Source organism: Chlorocebus sabaeus, chromosome 6 (genome assembly GCF_047675955.1).
Source record: "Chlorocebus sabaeus isolate Y175 chromosome 6, mChlSab1.0.hap1, whole genome shotgun sequence".
NCBI lineage: Eukaryota > Metazoa > Chordata > Mammalia > Primates > Cercopithecidae > Chlorocebus > Chlorocebus sabaeus.
The window spans coordinates 32,204,914-32,229,870 of NC_132909.1; positions in this window are offsets into that span (position 1 = coordinate 32,204,914).

Consider the following 24,957-nt stretch of genomic DNA (forward strand, 5'->3'; position numbering starts at 1 on the left):
CTCTACGGGCTTCCAAATATCCCTTTGCCAATTCCACAAGAACAGCCTTAGCGAAAGGCTTCTTGAAGGGAAAGATGTAACTCTGTGAGATGAATTAACAGAACACAGAGCAGTTTCTCAGAAAGCTTCTTTCCAGTTTTGAACGGAAGATATTTCCTTTTTCACCCAAGCCCTCTATGGGCTTCCAATTATCCCTTTGCAAATTCCACAAGAACAGTCTTAGCGAAAGGCTTCTTGAAGGGAAAGATGTAACTCTGTGAGATGAATTAACAGAACACAGAGCAGTTTCTCAGAAAGCTTCTTTCGAGTTTTGGACGGAAGATATTTCCTTTTTCACCATAGCACTCTATGGGCTTCCAAATATCCCTTTGCCAATTCCACAAGAACAGCCTTAGCGAAAGGCTTCTTGAACGGAAATATGTAACTCTGTGAGATGAATTAACAGAAAACAGAGCAGTTTCTCAGAAAGCTTCTTTCCAGTTTTGAACCGAAGATATTTCCTTTTTCACCCTAGCCCTCTATGGGCTTCCAAATATCCCTTTGCCAATTCCACGAGAACAGCCTTAACGAAAGGCTTCTTGAAGGAAAAGATGTAACACTGTGAGATGAATTAACAGAACAGAGAGCGGTTGCTCGGAAAGCTTCTTTCCAGTTTTGATCGGAAGATATTTATTTTTCACCATAGCTCTCTATGGGCTTCCCAATATCCCTTTGCCAAATCCACAAGAACAGCCTTAGCTTAATGCTTCTTGAAGGGAAAGATGTAACTCTGTGAGATGAATTAACAGAACACAGAAGAGTTACTCAGAAAGCTTCTTTCCAGTTTTGAACGGAAGATATTTCTTTTTTCACCATAGCTCTCTAGGGACTTCCAAATATCCCTTTGCCAATTCCACAAGAATAGCCTTAGCGAAAGGCTTCTTGAAGGGAAAGATGTAACTCTGTGTGATGAATTAACAGAACACACAGCAGTTTCTCAGAAAACGTCTTTCCAGTTTTGAACGGAAGATATTTCCTTTTTCACCATAGCCCTCTATGGGCTTCCAAATATCCCTTTGCCAATTCCACAAGAACAGCCTTAGCGAAAGGCTTCTTGAAGGGAAAGATGTAACTCTGTGAGATGAATTAACAGAACAAAGAGCAGTTTCTCAGAAAGCTTCTTTCTAGTTTTGAACGGAAAGTATTTCCTTTTTCACCATAGCCCTCTATGGGCCTCCAAATATCCCTTTGCCAATTCCACAAGAACAGCCTTAGCGAAAGGCTTCTTGAAGGGAAAGATGTAACTCTGTGAGATGAATTAACAGAACACAGAGCAGTTTCTCAGAAAGCTTCTTTCCAGTTTTAAACGGAAGATATTTCCTTTTTAACCATACCCCTCTATGGGCTTCCAAATATCCCTTTGCCTATTCCACAAGAACTGCCTTAGCGAAAGGTTTCTTGAAGGGAAAGATGTAACACTGTGAGATGAATTAACAGAACACAGAGCAGTTTCTCAGAAAGCTTCTTTCCAGTTTTAAACGGAAGATATTTCCTTTTTAACCATAACCCTCTAAGGGCTTCCAAATATCCCTTTGCTAATTCCACAAGAACGGCCATAGCGAAAGGCTTCTTGAAGGGAAAGATGTAACTCTGGGAGATGAATTAAGAGAACACCTAGCAGTTTCTCAAAAAGCTTCTTTCCAGTTTTGAACCGAAGATATTTCCTTTTTCACCATAGCCCTCTATGGGCTTCCAAATATCTCTTTCCCAGTTCCACAAGAACAGCCTTAGCGAAAGGCTTCTTGAAGGGAAAGATGTAACTCTGTGAGATAAACTAACAGAACACAGAGCAGTTTCTCAGAAAGCTTCTTTTCAGTTTTGAACGGAAGGTATTTCCTTTTTCACCAGAGCCCTCTATGGGCTTCCAAATATCCCTTTGCCAATTCCAGAAGAACAGCCTTGGCGAAAGGCTTCTTGAAGGGAAAGATGTAACTCTGTGAGATGAACTAACAGAACACAGAGCAGTTTCTCAGAAAGCTTCTTTCCAGTTTTGAACGGAAGATATTTCCTTTTTCACCATAACCCTCTAAGGGCTTCCAAATATCCATTTGCCAATTCCACAAGAACAGTCTTAGCGAAAGGCTTCTTGAAGGGAAAGATGTAACTCTGTGAAATGAATTTACAGAACACAGAACAGTTTCTCAGAAAGCTTCTTTCCAGTTTTGAACGGAAGATATTTCCTTTTTCACCATAGCCCTCTATGGGCTTCCAAATATCCCTTTGCCAATTCCACAAGAACAGCCTTAGCGAAAGGCTTCTTGAAGGGAAAGATGTAACTCTGTGAGATGAATTAAAAGAACACAGAGGAGTTTCTCAGAAAGCGTCTTTCAAGTTTTGAACGGAAGATATTTCCTTTTTCACCATAGCCCTCTATGGGCTTCCATATATCCCTTTGCCAATTCCACAAGAACAGACTTAGCGAAAGGCTTCTTGAAGGAAAGATGTAACTCTGTGAGATGAATTAACAGAACGAAGAGCAGTTTCTCAGAAAGCTTCTTCCCAGTTTTGAACGGAAGATATTTCCCTTTTCACCATAGCCCTCTATGGGCTTCCAAATATCACTTTTCCAGTTCCACAAGAACAGCCTTAGCGAAAGGCTTCTTGAAGGGAAAGATGTAACTCTGTGAGATGAACTAAAAGAACACAGAGCAGTTTCTCAGAAAGCTTCTTTCCAGTTTTGAACGGAAGATATTTCCTTTTTCACCATAGCCCTCTAAGGGCTTCCAAATATCCCTTTGCCAATTCCACAAGAACAGACTTAGAGAAAGGCTTCTTGAAGGGAAAGATGTAACTCTGTGAGATGAATTCAGAGAACACAGAGCAGTTTCTCAGAAAGCTTCTTTCCAGTTTTGAACGGAAGATATTTCCTTTTTCACCATAGCCCTCTATGGGCTTCCAAATATCCCTTTGCCAATTCCACAAGAACAGCCTTAGCGAAAGGCTTCTTGAAGGGAAAGATGTAACTCTCTGAGAAGAATTCAGAGAACACAGGGCAGTTTCTCAGAAAGCTTCTTTCAAGTTTTGAACGGAAGATATTTCCTTTTTCACCATAGCCCTCTATGGGCTTCCAAATATCCCTTTGCCAATTCCACAAGAACTGCCTTAGCGAAAGGTTTCTTGAAGGGAAAGATGTAACTCTGTGAGATGAATTAACAGAACACAGAGCAGTTTCTCAGAAAGCTTCTTTCCAGTTTTAAACGGAAGATATTTCCTTTTTAACCATAGCCCTCAAAGGGCTTCCAAATATCCCTTTGCTAATTCCACAAGAACAGCCTTAGCGAAAGGCTTCTTGAAGGGAAAGATGTAACTCTGTGGGATGAATTAACAGAACACAGAGCAGTTTCTCAGAAAGCTTCTTTCCAGTTTTGATCGGAAGATTTTTCCTTTTTCACCTTAGCACTCTATGGGCTTCCAAATATCCCTTTACCAATTCCACCAGAACAGCCTTAGCGACAGGCTTATTGAAGGGAAAGATGTAACTCTGTGAGATGAATTAACAGAACACAGAGCAGTTTCTCAGAAATCATCTTTCCAGTTTTGAACGGAAGATATTTCCTTTTTCACTGTAGCCCTCTATGGGCTTCCAAATATCCCTTTGCCAATTCCAAAAGAACAGCCTTAGCGAAAGGCTTCTTGAAGGGAAAGATGTAACTCTGTGAGATGAATTAACAGAACACAGAGCAGTTTCTCAGAAAGCTTCTTTCCAGTTTTGAACGGAAGATATTTCCTTTTTCACCCAAGCCCTCTATGGGCTTCCAATTATCCCTTTGCAAATTCCACAAGAACAGTCTTAGCGAAAGGCTTCTTGAAGGGAAAGATGTAACTCTGTGAGATGAATTAACAGAACACAGAGCAGTTTCTCAGAAAGCTTCTTTCGAGTTTTGGACGGAAGATATTTCCTTTTTCACCATAGCACTCTATGGGCTTCCAAATATCCCTTTGCCAATTCCACAAGAACAGCCTTAGCGAAAGGCTTCTTGAACGGAAATATGTAACTCTGTGAGATGAATTAACAGAACACAGAGCAGTTTCTCAGAAAGCTTCTTTCCAGTTTTGAACCGAAGATATTTCCTTTTTCACCCTAGCCCTCTATGGGCTTCCAAATATCCCTTTGCCAATTCCAAGAGAACAGCCTTAACGAAAGGCTTCTTGAAGGAAAAGATGTAACACTGTGAGATGAATTAACAGAACAGAGAGCGGTTGCTCGGAAAGCTTCTTTCCAGTTTTGATCGGAAGATATTTATTTTTCACCATAGCCCTCTATGGGCTTCCCAATATCCCTTTGCCAAATCCACAAGAACAGCCTTAGCTTAATGCTTCTTGAAGGGAAAGATGTAACTCTGTGAGATGAATTAACAGAACACAGAACAGTTACTCAGAAAGCTTCTTTCCAGTTTTGAACGGAAGATATTTCTTTTTTCACCATAGCTCTCTAGGGACTTCCAAATATCCCTTTGCCAATTCCACAAGAACAGCCTTAGCGAAAGGCTTCTTGAAGGGAAAGATGTAACTCTGTGAGATGAATTAACAGAACACACAGCAGTTTCTCAGAAAACGTCTTTCCAGTTTTGAACGGAAGATATTTCCTTTTTCACCATAGCCCTCTATGGGCTTCCAAATATCCCTTTGCCAATTCCACAAGAACAGCCTTAGCGAAAGGCTTCTTGAAGGGAAAGATGTAACTCTGTGAGATGAATTAACAGAACAAAGAGCAGTTTCTCAGAAAGCTTCTTTCTAGTTTTGAACGGAAAGTATTTCCTTTTTCACCATAGCCCTCTATGGGCCTCCAAATATCCCTTTGCCAATTCCACAAGAACAGCCTTAGCGAAAGGCTTCTTGAAGGGAAAGATGTAACTCTGTGAGATGAATTAACAGAACACAGAGCAGTTTCTCAGAAAGCTTCTTTCCAGTTTTAAACGGAAGATATTTCCTTTTTAACCATACCCCTCTATGGGCTTCCAAATATCCCTTTGCCTATTCCACAAGAACTGCCTTAGCGAAAGGTTTCTTGAAGGGAAAGATGTAACACTGTGAGATGAATTAACAGAACACAGAGCAGTTTCTCAGAAAGCTTCTTTCCAGTTTTAAACGGAAGATATTTCCTTTTTAACCATAACCCTCTAAGGGCTTCCAAATATCCCTTTGCTAATTCCACAAGAACGGCCATAGCGAAAGGCTTCTTGAAGGGAAAGATGTAACTCTGGGAGATGAATTAAGAGAACACCTAGCAGTTTCTCAAAAAGCTTCTTTCCAGTTTTGAACGGAAGATATTTCCTTTTTCACCATAGCCCTCTATGGGCTTCCAAATATCTCTTTCCCAGTTCCACAAGAACAGCCTTAGCGAAAGGCTTCTTGAAGGGAAAGATGTAACTCTGTGAGATAAACTAACAGAACACAGAGCAGTTTCTCAGAAAGCTTCTTTTCAGTTTTGAACGGAAGGTATTTCCTTTTTCACCAGAGCCCTCTATGGGCTTCCAAATATCCCTTTGCCAATTCCAGAAGAACAGCCTTGGCGAAAGGCTTCTTGAAAGGAAAGATGTAACTCTGTGAGATGAACTAACAGAACACAGAGCAGTTTCTCAGAAAGCTTCTTTCCAGTTTTGAACGGAAGATATTTCCTTTTTCACCATAACCCTCTAAGGGCTTCCAAATATCCATTTGCCAATTCCACAAGAACAGTCTTAGCGAAAGGCTTCTTGAAGGGAAAGATGTAACTCTGTGAAATGAATTTACAGAACACAGAACAGTTTCTCAGAAAGCTTCTTTCCAGTTTTGAACGGAAGATATTTCCTTTTTCACCATAGCCCTCTATGGGCTTCCAAATATCCCTTTGCCAATTCCACAAGAACAGCCTTAGCGAAAGGCTTCTTGAAGGGAAAGATGTAACTCTGTGAGATGAATTAAAAGAACACAGAGGAGTTTCTCAGAAAGCGTCTTTCAAGTTTTGAACGGAAGATATTTCCTTTTTCACCATAGCCCTCTATGGGCTTCCATATATCCCTTTGCCAATTCCACAAGAACAGACTTAGCGAAAGGCTTCTTGAAGGAAAGATGTAACTCTGTGAGATGAATTAACAGAACGAAGAGCAGTTTCTCAGAAAGCTTCTTCCCAGTTTTGAACGGAAGATATTTCCCTTTTCACCATAGCCCTCTATGGGCTTCCAAATATCACTTTTCCAGTTCCACAAGAACAGCCTTAGCGAAAGGCTTCTTGAAGGGAAAGATGTAACACTGTGAGATGAACTAAAAGAACACAGAGCAGTTTCTCAGAAAGCTTCTTTCCAGTTTTGAACGGAAGATATTTCCTTTTTCACCATAGCCCTCTAAGGGCTTCCAAATATCCCTTTGCCAATTCCACAAGAACAGACTTAGAGAAAGGCTTCTTGAAGGGAAAGATGTAACTCTGTGAGATGAATTCAGAGAACACAGAGCAGTTTCTCAGAAAGCTTCTTTCCAGTTTTGAACGGAAGATATTTCCTTTTTCACCATAGCCCTCTATGGGCTTCCAAATATCCCTTTGCCAATTCCACAAGAACAGCCTTAGCGAAAGGCTTCTTGAAGGGAAAGATGTAACTCTCTGAGAAGAATTCAGAGAACACAGGGCAGTTTCTCAGAAAGCTTCTTTCAAGCTTTGAACGGAAGATATTTCCTTTTTCACCATAGCCCTCTATGGGCTTCCAAATATCCCTTTGCCAATTCCACAAGAACTGCCTTAGTGAAAGGTTTCTTGAAGGGAAAGATGTAACTCTGTGAGATGAATTAACAGAACACAGAGCAGTTTCTCAGAAAGCTTCTTTCCAGTTTTAAACGGAAGATATTTCCTTTTTAACCATAGCCCTCAAAGGGCTTCCAAATATCCCTTTGCTAATTCCACAAGAACAGCCTTAGCGAAAGGCTTCTTGAAGGGAAAGATGTAACTCTGTGGGATGAATTAACAGAACACAGAGCAGTTTCTCAGAAAGCTTCTTTCCAGTTTTGATCGGAAGATTTTTCCTTTTTCACCTTAGCACTCTATGGGCTTCCAAATATCCCTTTACCAATTCCACCAGAACAGCCTTAGCGACAGGCTTATTGAAGGGAAAGATGTAACTCTGTGAGATGAATTAACAGAACACAGAGCAGTTTCTCAGAAATCATCTTTCCAGTTTTGAACGGAAGATATTTCCTTTTTCACTGTAGCCCTCTATGGGCTTCCAAATATCCCTTTGCCAATTCCACAAGAACAGCGTTAGCGAAAGTCTTCTTGACGATAAAGATGTATCTCTGTGAGATGAATTTACAGAACACAGAGCAGTTTCTCAGAAAGCGTCTTTCCAGTTTTGAACGGAAGATATTTCCTTTTTCACCATACCCCTCTTTGGGCTTCCACATATCCCTTTGCCAATTCCACAAGAACTGCCTTAGCGAAAGGTTTCTTGACGAGAAAGATGTAACTCTGTGAGATGAATTAACAGAACACAGAGCAGATTCTCAGAAAGCTTCTTTCCAGTTTTAAACGGAAGATATTTCCTTTTTAACCATAGCCCTCTAAGGGCTTCCAAATATCCCTTTGCTAATTCCACAAGAACAGCCTTAGCGAAAGGCTTCTTGAAGGGAAAGATGTAACTCTGTGGGATGAATTAACAGAACACAGAGCAGTTTCTCAGAAAGCTTCTTTCCAGTTTTGAACGGAAGATTTTTCCTTTTTCACCCAAGCCCTCTATGGGCTTCCAATTATCCCTTTGAAAATTCCACAAGAACAGCCTTAGCGAAAGGCTTCTTGAAGGGAATGATGTAACTCTGTGAGATAAACTAACAGAACACAGAGCAGTTTCTCAGAAAGCTTCTTTCCAGTTTTGAACGGAAGGTATTTCCTTTTTCACCATAGCCCTCTATGGGCTTCCAAATATCCCTTTGCCAATTCCAGAAGAACAGCCTTGGCGAAAGGCTTCTTGAAGGGAAAGATGTAACTCTGTGAGATGAACTAACAGAACACAGAGCAGTTTCTCAGAAAGCTTCTTTCCAGTTTTGAACGGAAGATATTTCCTTTTTCACCATAGCCCACTATGGGCTTCCAAATATCCCTTTGCCAATTCCACAAGAACAGCCTTAGCGAAAGGCTTCTTGAAGGGAAAGATGTACCTCTGTGAGATGAATTAACAGAACCCAGAGCAGTTTCTCAGAAAGCTTCTTTCCAGTTTTGAACGGAAGATATTTCCTTTTTCACCATAACCCTCTATGGGCTTCTAAATATCCCTTTGCCAATTCCACAAGAAAAGCCTTACCGATAGGCTTCTTGAAGGGAAAGATGTAACTCTGTGAGAAGAATTCAGAGAACACAGAGCAGTTTCTCAGAAAGCTTCTTTCCAGTTTTGAACGGGAGATATTTCCTTTTTCACCATAGCCCTCTACGGGCTTCCAAATATCCCTTTGCCAATTCCACAAGAACAGCCTTGTCAAAAGGCTTCTTGAAGGGAAAGATGTAACTCTTTGAGATGAATTCAGAGAACACAGAGCAGATTCTCAGAAAGCTTCTTTCCAGTTTTGAACGGAAGATATTTCCTTTTTCAACATAGCCCTCTATGGGCTTCCAAATATCCCTTCGCCAATTCCACAAGAACAGCCTTAGCGAAAGGCTTCTTGAAGGGAAAGATGTAACTCTGTGAGATGAACTAACAGAACACAGAGCAGTTTCTCAGAAAGCTTCTTTCCAGTTTTGAACGGAAGATATTTGGTTTTTCACCCAAGCCCTCTATGGGCTTCCAAATATCCCTTTGCCTATTCCATAAGAACACCCTTAGCGAAAGACTTCTTGAAGGGAAAGATGTAGCTCTGTGAGATAAATTATCAGATCACAGAGCAGTTTCTCAGAAAGCTTCTTTCCAGTTTTGAACGGAATATATTTCCTTTTTCACCATAGCCCTCTATGGGCTTCCAAATATCCCTTTGCCAATTCTAGAAGAACAGCATTAGCGAAAAGCTTCTTTAAGGGAAAGATGTAACTCTGTGAGATGAATTAACAGAACACAGAGCATTTTCTCAGAAAGCTTCTTTCCAGTTTTGAATGGAAGATATTTCCTTTTTCACTATAGCCCTCTATGAGCTTCCAAATATCCCTTTGTAAATTCCACAAAAACAGCCTTAGCGAAAGGCTTCTTGACGGGAAATATGTAACTCTGTGAGATGAATTAACAGAACACAGAGCAGTTTCTCAGAAAGCTTCTTCCCAGTTTTGAACGGAAGATATTTCCCTTTTCACCATAGCCCTCTATGGGCTTCCAAATATCACTTTTCCAGTTCCACAAGAACAGCCTTAGCGAAAGGCTTCTTGAAGGGAAAGATGTAACTCTTTGAGATGAACTAAAAGAACACAGAGCAGTTTCTCAGAAAGCTTCTTTCCAGTTTTGAACGGAAGATATTTCCTTTTTCACCATAGCCCTCTAAGGGCTTCCAAATATCCCTTTGCCAATTCCACAAGAACAGACTTAGAGAAAGGCTTCTTGAAGGGAAAGATGTAACTCTGTGAGATGAATTCAGAGAACACAGAGCAGTTTCTCAGAAAGCTTCTTTCCAGTTTTGAACGGAAGATATTTCCTTTTTCACCATAGCCCTCTATGGGCTTCAAAATATCCCTTTGCCAATTCCACAAGAACAGCCTTAGCGAAAGGCTTCTTGAAGGGAAAGATGTAACTCTCTGAGAAGAATTCAGAGAACACAGGGCAGTTTCTCAGAAAGCTTCTTTCAAGTTTTGAACGGAAGATATTTCCTTTTTCACCATAGCCCTCTATGGGCTTCCAAATATCCCTTTGCCAATTCCACAAGAACTGCCTTAGCGAAAGGTTTCTTGAAGGGAAAGATGTAACTCTGTGAGATGAATTAACAGAACACAGAGCAGTTTCTCAGAAAGCTTCTTTCCAGTTTTAAACGGAAGATATTTCCTTTTTAACCATAGCCCTCAAAGGGCTTCCAAATATCCCTTTGCTAATTCCACAAGAACAGCCTTAGCGAAAGGCTTCTTGAAGGGAAAGATGTAACTCTGTGGGATGAATTAACAGAACACAGAGCAGTTTCTCAGAAAGCTTCTTTCCAGTTTTGATCGGAAGATTTTTCCTTTTTCACCTTAGCACTCTATGGGCTTCCAAATATCCCTTTACCAATTCCACCAGAACAGCCTTAGCGACAGGCTTATTGAAGGGAAAGATGTAACTCTGTGAGATGAATTAACAGAACACAGAGCAGTTTCTCAGAAATCATCTTTCCAGCTTTGAACGGAAGATATTTCCTTTTTCACTGTAGCCCTCTATGGGCTTCCAAATATCCCTTTGCCAATTCCACAAGAACAGCGTTAGCGAAAGTCTTCTTGACGATAAAGATGTATCTCTGTGAGATGAATTTACAGAACACAGAGCAGATTCTCAGAAAGCGTCTTTCCAGTTTTGAACGGAAGATATTTCCTTTTTCACCATACCCCTCTTTGGGCTTCCACATATCCCTTTGACAATTCCACAAGAACTGCCTTAGCGAAAGGTTTCTTGACGAGAAAGATGTAACTCTGTGAGATGAATTAACAGAACACAGAGCAGATTCTCAGAAAGCTTCTTTCCAGTTTTAAACGGAAGATATTTCCTTTTTAACCATAGCCCTCTAAGGGCTTCCAAATATCCCTTTGCTAATTCCACAAGAACAGCCTTAGCGAAAGGCTTCTTGAAGGGAAAGATGTAACTCTGTGGGATGAATTAACAGAACACAGAGCAGTTTCTCAGAAAGCTTCTTTCCAGTTTTGAACGGAAGATTTTTCCTTTTTCACCCAAGCCCTCTATGGGCTTCCAATTATCCCTTTGAAAATTCCACAAGAACAGCCTTAGCGAAAGGCTTCTTGAAGGGAATGATGTAACTCTGTGAGATAAACTAACAGAACACAGAGCAGTTTCTCAGAAAGCTTCTTTCCAGTTTTGAACGGAAGGTATTTCCTTTTTCACCATAGCCCTCTATGGGCTTCCAAATATCCCTTTGCCAATTCCAGAAGAACAGCCTTGGCGAAAGGCTTCTTGAAGGGAAAGATGTAACTCTGTGAGATGAACTAACAGAACACAGAGCAGTTTCTCAGAAAGCTTCTTTCCAGTTTTGAACGGAAGATATTTCCTTTTTCACCATAGCCCACTATGGGCTTCCAAATATCCCTTTGCCAATTCCACAAGAACAGCCTTAGCGAAAGGCTTCTTGAAGGGAAAGATGTACCTCTGTGAGATGAATTAACAGAACCCAGAGCAGTTTCTCAGAAAGCTTCTTTCCAGTTTTGAACGGAAGATATTTCCTTTTTCACCATAACCCTCTATGGGCTTCTAAATATCCCTTTGCCAATTCCACAAGAAAAGCCTTACCGATAGGCTTCTTGAAGGGAAAGATGTAACTCTGTGAGAAGAATTCAGAGAACACAGAGCAGTTTCTCAGAAAGCTTCTTTCCAGTTTTGAACGGGAGATATTTCCTTTTTCACCATAGCCCTCTACGGGCTTCCAAATATCCCTTTGCCAATTCCACAAGAACAGCCTTGTCAAAAGGCTTCTTGAAGGGAAAGATGTAACTCTTTGAGATGAATTCAGAGAACACAGAGCAGATTCTCAGAAAGCTTCTTTCCAGTTTTGAACGGAAGATATTTCCTTTTTCAACATAGCCCTCTATGGGCTTCCAAATATCCCTTCGCCAATTCCACAAGAACAGCCTTAGCGAAAGGCTTCTTGAAGGGAAAGATGTAACTCTGTGAGATGAACTAACAGAACACAGAGCAGTTTCTCAGAAAGCTTCTTTCCAGTTTTGAACGGAAGATATTTGGTTTTTCACCCAAGCCCTCTATGGGCTTCCAAATATCCCTTTGCCTATTCCATAAGAACACCCTTAGCGAAAGACTTCTTGAAGGGAAAGATGTAGCTCTGTGAGATAAATTATCAGATCACAGAGCAGTTTCTCAGAAAGCTTCTTTCCAGTTTTGAACGGAATATATTTCCTTTTTCACCATAGCCCTCTATGGGCTTCCAAATATCCCTTTGCCAATTCTAGAAGAACAGCATTAGCGAAAAGCTTCTTTAAGGGAAAGATGTAACTCTGTGAGATGAATTAACAGAACACAGAGCATTTTCTCAGAAAGCTTCTTTCCAGTTTTGAATGGAAGATATTTCCTTTTTCACTATAGCCCTCTATGAGCTTCCAAATATCCCTTTGTAAATTCCACAAAAACAGCCTTAGCGAAAGGCTTCTTGACGGGAAATATGTAACTCTGTGAGATGAATTAACAGAACACAGAGCAGTTTCTCAGAAAGCTTCTTTCCAGTTTTGAAAGGAAGATATTTCCTTTTTCACCATAGCCCTCTAAGGGCTTCCAAATATCCTTTTGCCAATTCCACAAGAACAGCCTTAGCGAAAGGCTTCTTGAAGGGAAAGATGAAACTCTGTGAGATGAATTAACAGAACACAGAGCAGTTTCTCAGAAGCTTCTTTCCAGTTTTGAACAGAAGATATTTCCTTTTTCACCATAGCCCTCTATGGGCTTCCAAATATCCCTTTGCCAATTCCACAAGAACAGACTTAGCGAAAGGCTTCTTGAAGGGAAAGATGTAACTCTGTGAGATGAATTAACAGAACACAGAGCAGTTTCTCAGAAAGCTTCTTTCCAGTTTTGATCGGAAGATATTTCCTTTTTCACCCTAGCCCTCAATGGGCTTCCAAATGTCCCTTTGCCAATTCCACAAGAACAGACTTAGCGAAAGGCTTCTTGAAGGGAAAGATGTAACTCTGTGAGATGAATTAACAGAACACAGAGCAGTTTCTCAGAAAGCTTCTTTCCAGTTTTGATCGGAAGATATTTCCTTTTTCACCCTAGCCCTCAATGGGCTTCCAAATGTCCCTTTGCCAATTCCACAAGAACAGACTTAGCGAAAGGCTTCTTGAAGGGAAAGATGTAACTCTGTGAGATGAATTAACAGAACACAGAGCAGTTTCTCAGAAACCTTCTTTCCAGTTTTGAACGGAAGATATTTCCTTTTTCACCATAGCCATCTATGGGCTTCCAAATATCTCTTTGCCAATTCCACAAGAACAGCCTTAGCGAAAGGCTTCTTGAACTGAAAGATGTAACTCTGTGAGATGAATTAACAGAACACAGAGCAGTTTCTCAGAAAGCTTCTTTCCAGTTTTGAACGGAAGATATTTCCTTTTTCACCATAGTCCTCTACGGGCTTCCAAATATCCCTTTGCCAATTCCACAAGAACAGCCTTAGCGAAAGGCTTCTTGAAGGGAAAGATGTAACTCTCTGAGAAGAATTCAGAGAACACAGGGCAGTTTCTCAGAAAGCTTCTTTCAAGTTTTGAACGGAAGATATTTCCTTTTTCACCATAGCCCTCTATGGGCTTCCAAATATCCCTTTGCCAATTCCACAAGAACTGCCTTAGCGAAAGGTTTCTTGAAGGGAAAGATGTAACTCTGTGAGATGAATTAACAGAACACAGAGCAGTTTCTCAGAAAGCTTCTTTCCAGTTTTAAACGGAAGATATTTCCTTTTTAACCATAGCCCTCAAAGGGCTTCCAAATATCCCTTTGCTAATTCCACAAGAACAGCCTTAGCGAAAGGCTTCTTGAAGGGAAAGATGTAACTCTGTGGGATGAATTAACAGAACACAGAGCAGTTTCTCAGAAAGCTTCTTTCCAGTTTTGATCGGAAGATTTTTCCTTTTTCACCTTAGCACTCTATGGGCTTCCAAATATCCCTTTACCAATTCCACCAGAACAGCCTTAGCGACAGGCTTATTGAAGGGAAAGATGTAACTCTGTGAGATGAATTAACAGAACACAGAGCAGTTTCTCAGAAATCATCTTTCCAGTTTTGAACGGAAGATATTTCCTTTTTCACTGTAGCCCTCTATGGGCTTCCAAATATCCCTTTGCCAATTCCACAAGAACAGCGTTAGCGAAAGTCTTCTTGACGATAAAGATGTATCTCTGTGAGATGAATTTACAGAACACAGAGCAGTTTCTCAGAAAGCGTCTTTCCAGTTTTGAACGGAAGATATTTCCTTTTTCACCATACCCCTCTTTGGGCTTCCAAATATCCCTTTGCCAATTCCACAAGAACTGCCTTAGCGAAAGGTTTCTTGACGAGAAAGATGTAACTCTGTGAGATGAATTAACAGAACACAGAGCAGATTCTCAGAAAGCTTCTTTCCAGTTTTAAACGGAAGATATTTCCTTTTTAACCATAGCCCTCTAAGGGCTTCCAAATATCCCTTTGCTAATTCCACAAGAACAGCCTTAGCGAAAGGCTTCTTGAAGGGAAAGATGTAACTCTGTGGGATGAATTAACAGAACACAGAGCAGTTTCTCAGAAAGCTTCTTTCCAGTTTTGAACGGAAGATTTTTCCTTTTTCACCCAAGCCCTCTATGGGCTTCCAATTATCCCTTTGCAAATTCCACAAGAACAGCCTTAGCGAAAGGCTTCTTGAAGGGAATGATGTAACTCTGTGAGATAAACTAACAGAACACAGAGCAGTTTCTCAGAAAGCTTCTTTCCAGTTTTGAACGGAAGGTATTTCCTTTTTCACCATAGCCCTCTATGGGCTTCCAAATATCCCTTTGCCAATTCCAGAAGAACAGCCTTGGCGAAAGGCTTCTTGAAGGGAAAGATGTAACTCTGTGAGATGAACTAACAGAACACAGAGCAGTTTCTCAGAAAGCTTCTTTCCAGTTTTGAACGGAAGATATTTCCTTTTTCACCATAGCCCACTATGGGCTTCCAAATATCCCTTTGCAATTCCACAAGAACAGCCTTAGCGAAAGGCTTCTTGAAGGGAAAGATGTACCTCTGTGAGATGAATTAACAGAACCCAGAGCAGTTTCTCAGAAAGCTTCTTTCCAGTTTTGAACGGAAGATATTTCCTTTTTCACCATAACCCTCTATGGGCTTCTAAATATCCCTTTGCCAATTCCACAAGAAAAGCCTTAGCGATAGGCTTCTTGAAGGGAAAGATGTAACTCTGTGAGAAGAATTCAGAGAACACAGAGCAGTTTCTCAGAAAGCTTCTTTCCACTTTTGAACGGGAGATATTTCCTTTTTCACCATAGCCCTCTATGGGCTTCCAAATATCCCTTTGCCAATTCCACAAGAACAGCCTTGTCAAAAGGCTTCTTGAAGGGAAAGATGTAACTCTTTGAGATGAATTCAGAGAACACAGAGCAGATTCTCAGAAAGCTTCTTTCCAGTTTTGAACGGAAGATATTTCCTTTTTCAACATAGCCCTCTATGGGCTTCCAAATATCCCTTCGCCAATTCCACAAGAACAGCCTTAGCGAAAGGCTTCTTGAAGGGAAAGATGTAACTCTGTGAGATGAACTAACAGAACACAGAGCAGTTTCTCAGAAAGCTTCTTTCCAGTTTTGAACGGAAGATATTTGGTTTTTCACCCAAGCCCTCTATGGGCTTCCAAATATCCCTTTGCCTATTCCACAAGAACACCCTTAGCGAAAGACTTCTTGAAGGGAAAGATGTAGCTCTGTGAGATGAATTATCAGATCACAGAGCAGTTTCTCAGAAAGCTTCTTTCCAGTTTTGAACGGAATATATTTCCTTTTTCACCATAGCCCTCTATGGGCTTCCAAATATCCCTTTGCCAATTCTAGAAGAACAGCATTAGCGAAAAGCTTCTTTAAGGGAAAGATGTAACTCTGTGAGATGAATTAACAGAACACAGAGCAGTTTCTCAGAAAGCTTCTTTCCAGTTTTGAACGGAAGATATTTCCTTTTTCACTATAGCCCTCTATGAGCTTCCAAATATCCCTTTGTAAATTCCACAAAAACAGCCTTAGCGAAAGGCTTCTTGACGGGAAATATGTAACTCTGTGAGATGAATTAACAGAACACAGAGCAGTTTCTCAGAAAGCTTCTTTCCAGTTTTGAAAGGAAGATATTTCCTTTTTCACCATAGCCCTCTAAGGGCTTCCAAATATCCTTTTGCCAATTCCACAAGAACAGCCTTAGCGAAAGGCTTCTTGAAGGGAAAGATGAAACTCTGTGAGATGAATTAACAGAACACAGAGCAGTTTCTCAGAAGCTTCTTTCCAGTTTTGAACAGAAGATATTTCCTTTTTCACCATAGCCCTCTATGGGCTTCCAAATATCCCTTTGCCAATTCCACAAGAACAGACTTAGCGAAAGGCTTCTTGAAGGGAAAGATGTAACTCTGTGAGATGAATTAACAGAACACAGAGCAGTTTCTCAGAAAGCTTCTTTCCAGTTTTGATCGGAAGATATTTCCTTTTTCACCCTAGCCCTCAATGGGCTTCCAAATGTCCCTTTGCCAATTCCACAAGAACAGACTTAGCGAAAGGCTTCTTGAAGGGAAAGATGTAACTCTGTGAGATGAATTATCAGAACACAGAGCAGTTTCTCAGAAACCTTCTTTCCAGTTTTGAACGGAAGATATTTCCTTTTTCACCATAGCCATCTATGGGCTTCCAAATATCTCTTTGCCAATTCCACAAGAACAGCCTTAGCGAAAGGCTTCTTGAACTGAAAGATGTAACTCTGTGAGATGAATTAACAGAACACAGAGCAGTTTCTCAGAAAGCTTCTTTCCAGTTTTGAACGGAAGATATTTCCTTTTTCACCATAGTCCTCTACGGGCTTCCAAATATCCCTTTGCCAATTCCACAAGAACAGCCTTAGCGAAAGGCTTCTTGAAGGGAAAGATGTAACTCTGTGAGATGAATTAACAGAACACAGAGCAGTTTCTCAGAAAGCTTCTTTCCAGTTTTGAACGGAAGATATTTCCTTTTTCACCCAAGCCCTCTATGGGCTTCCAATTATCCCTTTGCAAATTCCACAAGAACAGCCTTAGCGAAAGGCTTCTTGAAGGGAAAGATGTAACTCTGTGAGATGAATTAACAGAACACAGAGCAGTTTCTCAGAAAGCTTCTTTCCAGTTTTGGACGGAAGATATTTCCTTTTTCACCATAGCCCTCTATGGGCTTCCAAATATCCCTTTGCCAATTCCACAAGAACAGCCTTAGCGAAAGGCTTCTTGAACGGAAATATGTAACTCTGTGAGATGAATTAACAGAACACAGAGCAGTTTCTCAGAAAGCTTCTTTCCAGTTTTGAACCGAAGATATTTCCTTTTTCACCCTAGCCCTCTATGGGCTTCCAAATATCCCTTTGCCAATTCCACAAGAACAGCCTTAGCGAAAGGCTTCTTGAAAGAAAAGATGTAACACTGTGAGATGAATTAACAGAACAGAGAGCTGTTGCTCAGAAAGCTTCTTTCCAGTTTTGATCGGAAGATATTTATTTTTCACCATAGCCCTCTATGGGCTTCCCAATATCCCTTTGCCAATTCCACAAGAGCAGCGTTAGCGAAAGGCTTCTTGAAGGGAAAGATGTATCTCTGTGAGATGAATTAACAGAACACAGAGCAGTTTCTCAGAAAGCTTCTTTGCAGTTTTAAACGGAAGATATTTCCTTTTTAACCATAGCCCTCAAAGGGCTTCCAAATATCCCTTTGCTAATTCCACAAGAACAGCCTTAGCGAAAGGCTTCTTGAAGGGAAAGATGTAACTCTGTGGGATGAATTAAAAGAACACAGAGCAGTTTCTCAGAAAGCTTCTTTCCAGTTTTGATCGGAAGATTTTTCCTTTTTCACCTTAGCACTCTATGGGCTTCCAAATATCCCTTTACCAATTCCACCAGAACAGCCTTAGCGACAGGCTTATTGAAGGGAAAGATGTAACTCTGTGAGATGAATTAACAGAACACAGAGCAGTTTCTCAGAAATCTTCTTTCCAGTTTTGAACGGAAGATATTTCCTTTTTCACCCTAGCCCTCTATGGGCTTCCAAATATCCCTTTGCCAATTCCACAAGAACAGCGTTAGCGAAAGGCTTCTTGAAGATAAAGATGTATCTCTGTGAGATGAATTAACAGAACACAGAGCAGTTTCTCAGAAAGCGTCTTTCCAGTTTTGAACGGAAGATATTTCCTTTTTCACCCTAGCCCTCTATGGGCTTCCAAATATCCCTTTGCCTATTCCACAAGAACAGCGTTAGCGAAAGGCTTCTTGAAGATAAAGATGTATCTCTGTGAGATGAATTAACAGAACACAGAGCAGTTTCTCAGAAACCTTCTTTCCAGTTTTGAACGGAAGATATTTCCTTTTTCACCCAAGCCCTCTATGGGCTTCCAATTATCCCTTTGCAAATTCCACAAGAACAGCCTTAGCGAAAGGCTTCTTGAAGGGAAAGATGTAACTCTGTGAGATGAATTAACAGAACACAGAGCAGTTTCTCAGAAAGCTTCTTTCCAGTTTTGGACGGAAGATATTTCCTTTTTCACCATAGCCCTCTATGGGCTTCCAAATATCCCTTTGCCAATTCCACAAGAACAGCCTTAGCGAAAGGCTTCTTGAACGGAAATATGTAACTCTGTGAGATGAATTAACAGAACACAGAGCAGTTTCTCAGAAAGCTTCTTTCCAGTTTTGAACCGAAGATATTTCCTTTTTCACCCTAGCCCTCTATGGGCTTCCAAATATCCCTTTGCCAATTCCACAAGAACAGCCTTAGCGAAAGGCTTCTTGAAGGAAAAGATGTAACACTGTGAGATGAATTAACAGAACAGAGAGCTGTTGCTCGGAAAGCTTCTTTCCAGTTTTGATCGGAAGATATTTATTTTTCACCATAGCCCTCTATGGGCTTCCCAATATCCCTTTGCCAATTCCACAAGAGCAGCGTTAGCGAAAGGCTTCTTGAAGGGAAAGATGTATCTCTGTGAGATGAATTAACAGAACACAGAGCAGTTTCTCAGAAAGCTTCTTTCCACTTTTGAACGGAAGATATTTCCTTTTCCACCATAGCCTTCTACGGGCTTCCAAATATCACTTTGCCAATTCCACAAAGACAGTCTTAGCGAAAGGCTTCTTGAAGGCAAAGATGTAACTCTGTGGGATGAATTAACAGAACACACAGCAGTTCCTCAGAAAGCCTCTTTCCAGTTTTGAACGGAAGATATTTCCTTTTTCACCATACGCCTCTATGGGCTTCCAAATATCCCTTTGCCAATTCCACAAGAACAGCCTTAGCGAAAGGTTTCTTGGAGTGAAAGAAGTAACTCTGTGAGATGAATTTACAGAACACAGAGCAGTTTCTCAGAAAGCTTCTTTCCAGTTTTAAATGGAAGATATTTCCTTTTTAACCATACCCCTCTATGGGCTTCCAAATATCCCTTTGCCAATTCCACAAGAACTGCCTTAGCGAAAGGTTTCTTGAAGGGAAAGATGTAACTCTGTGAGATGAATTAACAGAACACAGAGCATTTTCTCAGAAAGCTTCTTTCCAGTTTTAAACGGAAGATATTTCCTTTTTAACCATAGCCCTCAAAAGGCTTCCAAATATCCCTTTGCTAATTCCACAAGAACAGCCTTAGCGAAAGGCTTCTTGAAGGGAAAGATGTAACTCTGTGGGATGAATTAAAAGAACACAGAGCAGTTTCTCAGAAAGCTTCTTTCCAGTTTTGATCGGAAGATTTTTCCTTTTTCACCTTAGTACTCTATGGGCTTCCAAATATCCCTTTACCAATTCCACCAGAACAGCCTTAGCGACAGGCTTATTGAAGGGAAAGATGTAACTCTGTGAGATGAATTAACAGAACACAGAGCAGTTTCTCAGAAATCTTCTTTCCAGTTTTGAACGGAAGATATTTCCCTTTTCACCATAGCCCTCTATGGGCTTCCAAATATCCCTTTGCCAATTCCACAAGAACAGCCTTAGCGAAAGGCTTCTTGAAGGGAAAGATGTAACTCTGTGAGATGAATTCAGAGAACACAGAGCAGTTTCTCAGAAAGCTTCTTTCCAGTTTTGAACGGAAGATATTTCCTTTTTCACCATAGCCCTCTATGGGCTTCCAAATATCCCTTTGCCAATTCCACAAGAACAGACTTAGCGAAAGGCTTCTTGAAGGGAAAGATGTAACTCTCTGAGAAGAATTCAGAGAACACAGGGCAGTTTCTCAGAAAGCTTCTTTCAAGTTTTGAACGGAAGATATTTCCTTTTTCACCATAGCCCTCTATGGGCTTCCAAATATCCCTTTGCCAATTCCACAAGAACAGCCTTGGCGAAAGGCTTCTTGAAGGGAAAGATGTAACGCTGTGAGATGAACTAACAGAACACAGAGCAGTTTCTCAGAAAGCTTCTTTCCAGTTTTAAACGGAAGATATTTCCTTTTTAACCATAACCCTCTAAGGGCTTCCAAATATCCCTTTGCTAATTCCACAAGAACGGCCATAGCGAAAGGCTTCTTGAAGGGAAAGATGTAACTCTGTGAGATGAATTAAGAGAACACCTAGCAGTTTCTCAAAAAGCTTCTTTCCAGTTTTGAACGGAAGATATTTCCTTTTTCACCATAGCCCTCTATGGGCTTCCAAATATCCCTTTGCCAATTCCACAAGAACAGCCTTAGCGAAAGGCTTCTTGAAGGGAACGATGTAACTCTGTGAGATGAATTAACAGAACACAGAGCAGTTTCTCAGAAAGCTTCTTTCCAGTTTTGAACGGAAGATATTTCCTTTTTCACCCAAGCCCTCTATGGGCTTCCAAATATCCCTTTGCCAATTCCACAAGAACAGCCTTATCGAAAGGCTTCTTGAAGGGAAAGATGTAACTCTGTGAGATGAATTAAAAGAACACAGAGGAGTTTCTCAGAAAGCATCTTTCAAGTTTTGAACGGAAGATATTTCCTTTTTCACCATAGCCCTCTATGGGCTTCCATATATCCCTTTGCCAATTCCACAAGAACAGCCTTGGCGAAAGGCTTCTTGAAGGGAAAGATGTAACGATGTGAGATGAATTCAGAGAACACAGAGCAGTTTCTCAGAAACCTTCTTTCCAGTTTTGAACGGAAGATATTTCCTTTTTCACCATAGCCCTCTATGGGCTTCCAAATATCCCTTTGCCAGTTCCACAAGAACAGTCTTAGCGAAAGGCTTCTTGAAGGGAAAGATGTAACTCTGTGAGATGAATTCAGAGAACACAGAGCAGTTTCTCAGAAAGCTTCTTTCCAGTTTTGAACGGAAGATATTTCCTTTTTCACCACAGCCCTCTATGGGCTTCCAAATATCCCTTTGCCAGTTCCACAAGAACAGCCTTAGCGAAAGGCTTCTTAAAGGGAAAGATGTAACTCTGAGAGATGAACTAAACGAACACAGAGCAGTTTCTCAGAAATCTTCTTTCCAGTTTTGAACCGAAGATATTTCTTTTTTCACCATAGCCTTCTATGGGCTTCCAAATATCCCTTTGCCAGTTCCACAAGAACAGCCTTAGCGAAAGGCTTCTTGAAGGGAAAGATCTAACTCTGTGAGATGAACTAACAGAACACAGAGCAGTTTCTCAGAAAGCTTCTTTCCAGTTTTGAACGGAAGATATTTCCTTTTTCACCATAGCCCTCTATGGGCTTCCAAATATCCCTTTGCCAATTCCACAAGAACAGCCTTAGCGAAAGGCTTCTTGAAGGGAAAGATGTAACTCTGTGAGATGAATTAACAGAACACAGAGCAGTTTCTCAGAAAGCTTCTTTCCAGTTTTGAACGGAAGATATTTCCTTTTTCACCGCAGCCCCTTATGGGCTTCCAAATATCCCTTTGCCAATTCCACAAGAACACCCTTAGCGAAAGGCTTCTTGAGGGGAAAGATGTAACTCTCTGAGATGAATTCAGAGAACACAGAGCAGTTTCTCAGAAAGCTTCTTTCCAGTTTTGAAAGGAAGATATTTCCTTTTTCACCATAGCACTCTATGGGCTCCCAAATATCCCTTTGCCAGTTCCACAAGAACAGCCTTAGCGAAAGGCTTCTTGAAGGGAAAGATGTAACTCTGTGAGATGAATTCAGAGAACACAGAGCAGTTTCTCTGAGAGCTTCTTTCCAGTTTTGAACGGAAGATATTTCCTTTTTCACCATAGCCCTCTATGGGCTTCGTAATATCCCTTTGCCAATTCCACAAGAACAGCCTTAGCGAAAGGCTTCTTGAAGGGAAAGGTGTAACTCTGTGAGTTGAATTAACAGAACACAGAGTAGTTTCTCAGAAAGCTTCTTTCCAGTTTTGAACGGAAGATATTTCCTTTTTCACCCCAGCCCTCTATGGGCTCCCAAATATCCCTTTGCCAATTCCACAAGAACACCCTTAGCGTAAGGCTTGTTGAAGGGAAAGATGTAGCTCTGTGAGATGAATTAACAGAACACAGAGCAGTTTCTCAGAAAGCTTCTTTCAAGTTTTGAACGGAAGATATTTCCTTTTTCACCATAGCCCTCTATGGGCTTCCAAATATCCCTTTGCCAATTCCACAAGAACAGCCTTGGCGAAAGGCTTCTTGAAGGGAAAGATGTAACGCTGTGAGATGTATTCAGAGAACACAGAGCAGTTTCTCATAAAGCTTCTTTCCAGTTTTGAACGGAAGATATTTCCTTTTTCACCATAGCCCTCTATGGGCTTCCAAATATCCCTTTGCCAGTTCCACAAGAACACCCTTAGCAAAAGGTTTCTTAAAGGGAAAGATGTAACTCTATGAGATGAATTCTGAGAACACAGAGCAGTTTCTCAGAAAGCTTCTTTCCAGTTTTGAACGGAAGATATTTCCTTTTTCACCATAGCCCTCTATGGGCTTCCAAATATCCCTTTGCCAATTCCAGAAGAACAGCCTTGGCGAAAGGCTTCTTGAAGGGAAAGATGTAACTCGGTGAGATGAACTAACAGAAAGCAGAGCAGTTTCTCAGAAAGCTTCTTTCCAGTTTTGAACGGAAGATATTTCCTTTTTCACCATAGCCCTCTATGGGCTTCCAAATATCCCTTTGCCAATTCCACAAGAACAGCCTTAGCGAAAGGCTTCTTGAAGGGAAAGATGTAACTCTGTGAGATGTACTAACAGAACACAGAACAGTTTCTCAGAAAGCTTCTTTCCAGTTTTGAACGGAGGATATTTCCTTTTTCATCATAGCCCTCTATGGGCTTCCAAATATCCCTTTGCCAATTCCACAAGAACAGCCTTAGCGTAAGGCTTCTTGAAGGGAAAGATGTAACTCTGTGAGATGAATTGACAGAACACAGAACAGTTTCTCAGAAAGCTTCTTTCCAGTTTTGAACGGAAGATATTTCCTTTTTCACCATAGCCCTCTAGGGGCTTCCAAATATCCCTTTGCCAATTCCACAAGAACAGCCTTAGCGAAAGGCTTCTTGAAGGGAAAGATGTAACTCTGTGAGATGAATTAACAGAACACACAGCAGTTTCTCAGAAAGCGTCTTTCCAGTTTTGAACGGAAGATATTTCCTTTTTCACCATAGCCCTCTATGGGCTTCCAAATATCCCTTTGCCAATTCCACAAGAACAGCCTTAGCGAAAGGCTTCTTGAAGGGAAAGATGTAACTCTGTGAGATGAATTAACAGAACAAAGAGCAGTTTCTCAGAAAGCTTCTTTCTAGTTTTGAACGGAAAGTATTTCCTTTTTCACCATAGCCCTCTATGGGCTTCCAAATATCCCTTTGCCAATTCCACAAGAACAGCCTTGGCGAAAGGCTTCTTGAAGGGAAAGATGTAACGGTGTGAGATGAATTCAGAGAACACAGAGCGGTTTCTCAGAAAGCTTCTTTCCAGTTTTGAACGGAAGATATTTCCTTTTTCACCGTAGCCCTCTATGGGCTTCCAAATATCCCTTTGCCAATTCCACAAGAACAGCCTTGGCGAAAGGCTTCTTGAAGGGAAAGATGTAACGGTGTGAGATGAATTCAGAGAACACAGAGCGGTTTCTCAGAAAGCTTCTTTCCAGTTTTGAACGGAAGATATTTCCTTTTTCACCATAGCCCTCTATGGGCTTCCAAATATCCCTTTGCCAGTTCCACAACAACAGCCTTAGCGAAAGGCTTCTTGAAGGGAAAGATGTAACTCTGTGAGATGAATTCAGAGAACACAGAGCAGTTTCTCAGAAAGATTCTTTCCAGTTTTGAACGGAAGATATTTCCTTTTTCACCATAGCACTCTATGGGCTTCCAATTATCCCTTTGCCAGTTCCACAAGAACAGCCTTAGCGAAAGGCTTCTTGAAGGGAAAGATGTAATTCTGTGAGATGAATTAACAGAACACAGAGCAGTTTCTCAGAAAGCTTCTTTCCAGTTTTGAACGGAAGATATTTCCTTTTTCACCATAGCCCTCTATGGGCTTCCAAATATCCCTTTGCCAATTCCACAAGAACAGCCTTAGCGAAAAGCTTTTTGTAGGAAAAGATGTAACTCTGTGAGATGAACTAATAGAACACAGAGCAGTTTCTCAGAAAGCTTCTTTCCAGTTTTGAACGGAAGATATTTCCTTTTTCACCATAGCCCTCTATGGGCTTCCAAATATGCCTTTGCCAATTCCACAAGAACAACAGTAGTGAAAGGCTTCTTGAAGGGAAAGATGTAACTCTGTGAGATGAATTCAGAGAACACAGAGCAGTTTCTCAGAAAGCTTCTTTCCAGTTTTGAACGGAAGATATTTCCTTTTTCACTGTAGCCCTCTATGGGCTTCCAAATATCCCTTTGCCAATTCCACAAGCACCGCCTTAGCGAAAGGCTTCTTGAAGGGAAAGATGTAACTCTGTGAGATGAATTAACGGAACACAGAACAGTTTCTCAGAAAGCTTCTTTCCAGTTTTGAACGGATTATATTTCCTTTTTCACCACAGCCTTCTATGGGCTTCCAAATATCCCTTTGCCAATTCCACAAGAACAGCCTTAGCGAAAGGCTTCTTGAAGGGAAAGATGTAACTCTGTGAGATGAATTAACAGAACACAGAGCAGTTTCTCAGAAAGCTTCTTTCCAATTTTGAACGGAAGATATTTCCTTTTTCACCATAGCCCTCTATGGGCTTCCAAATATCCCTTT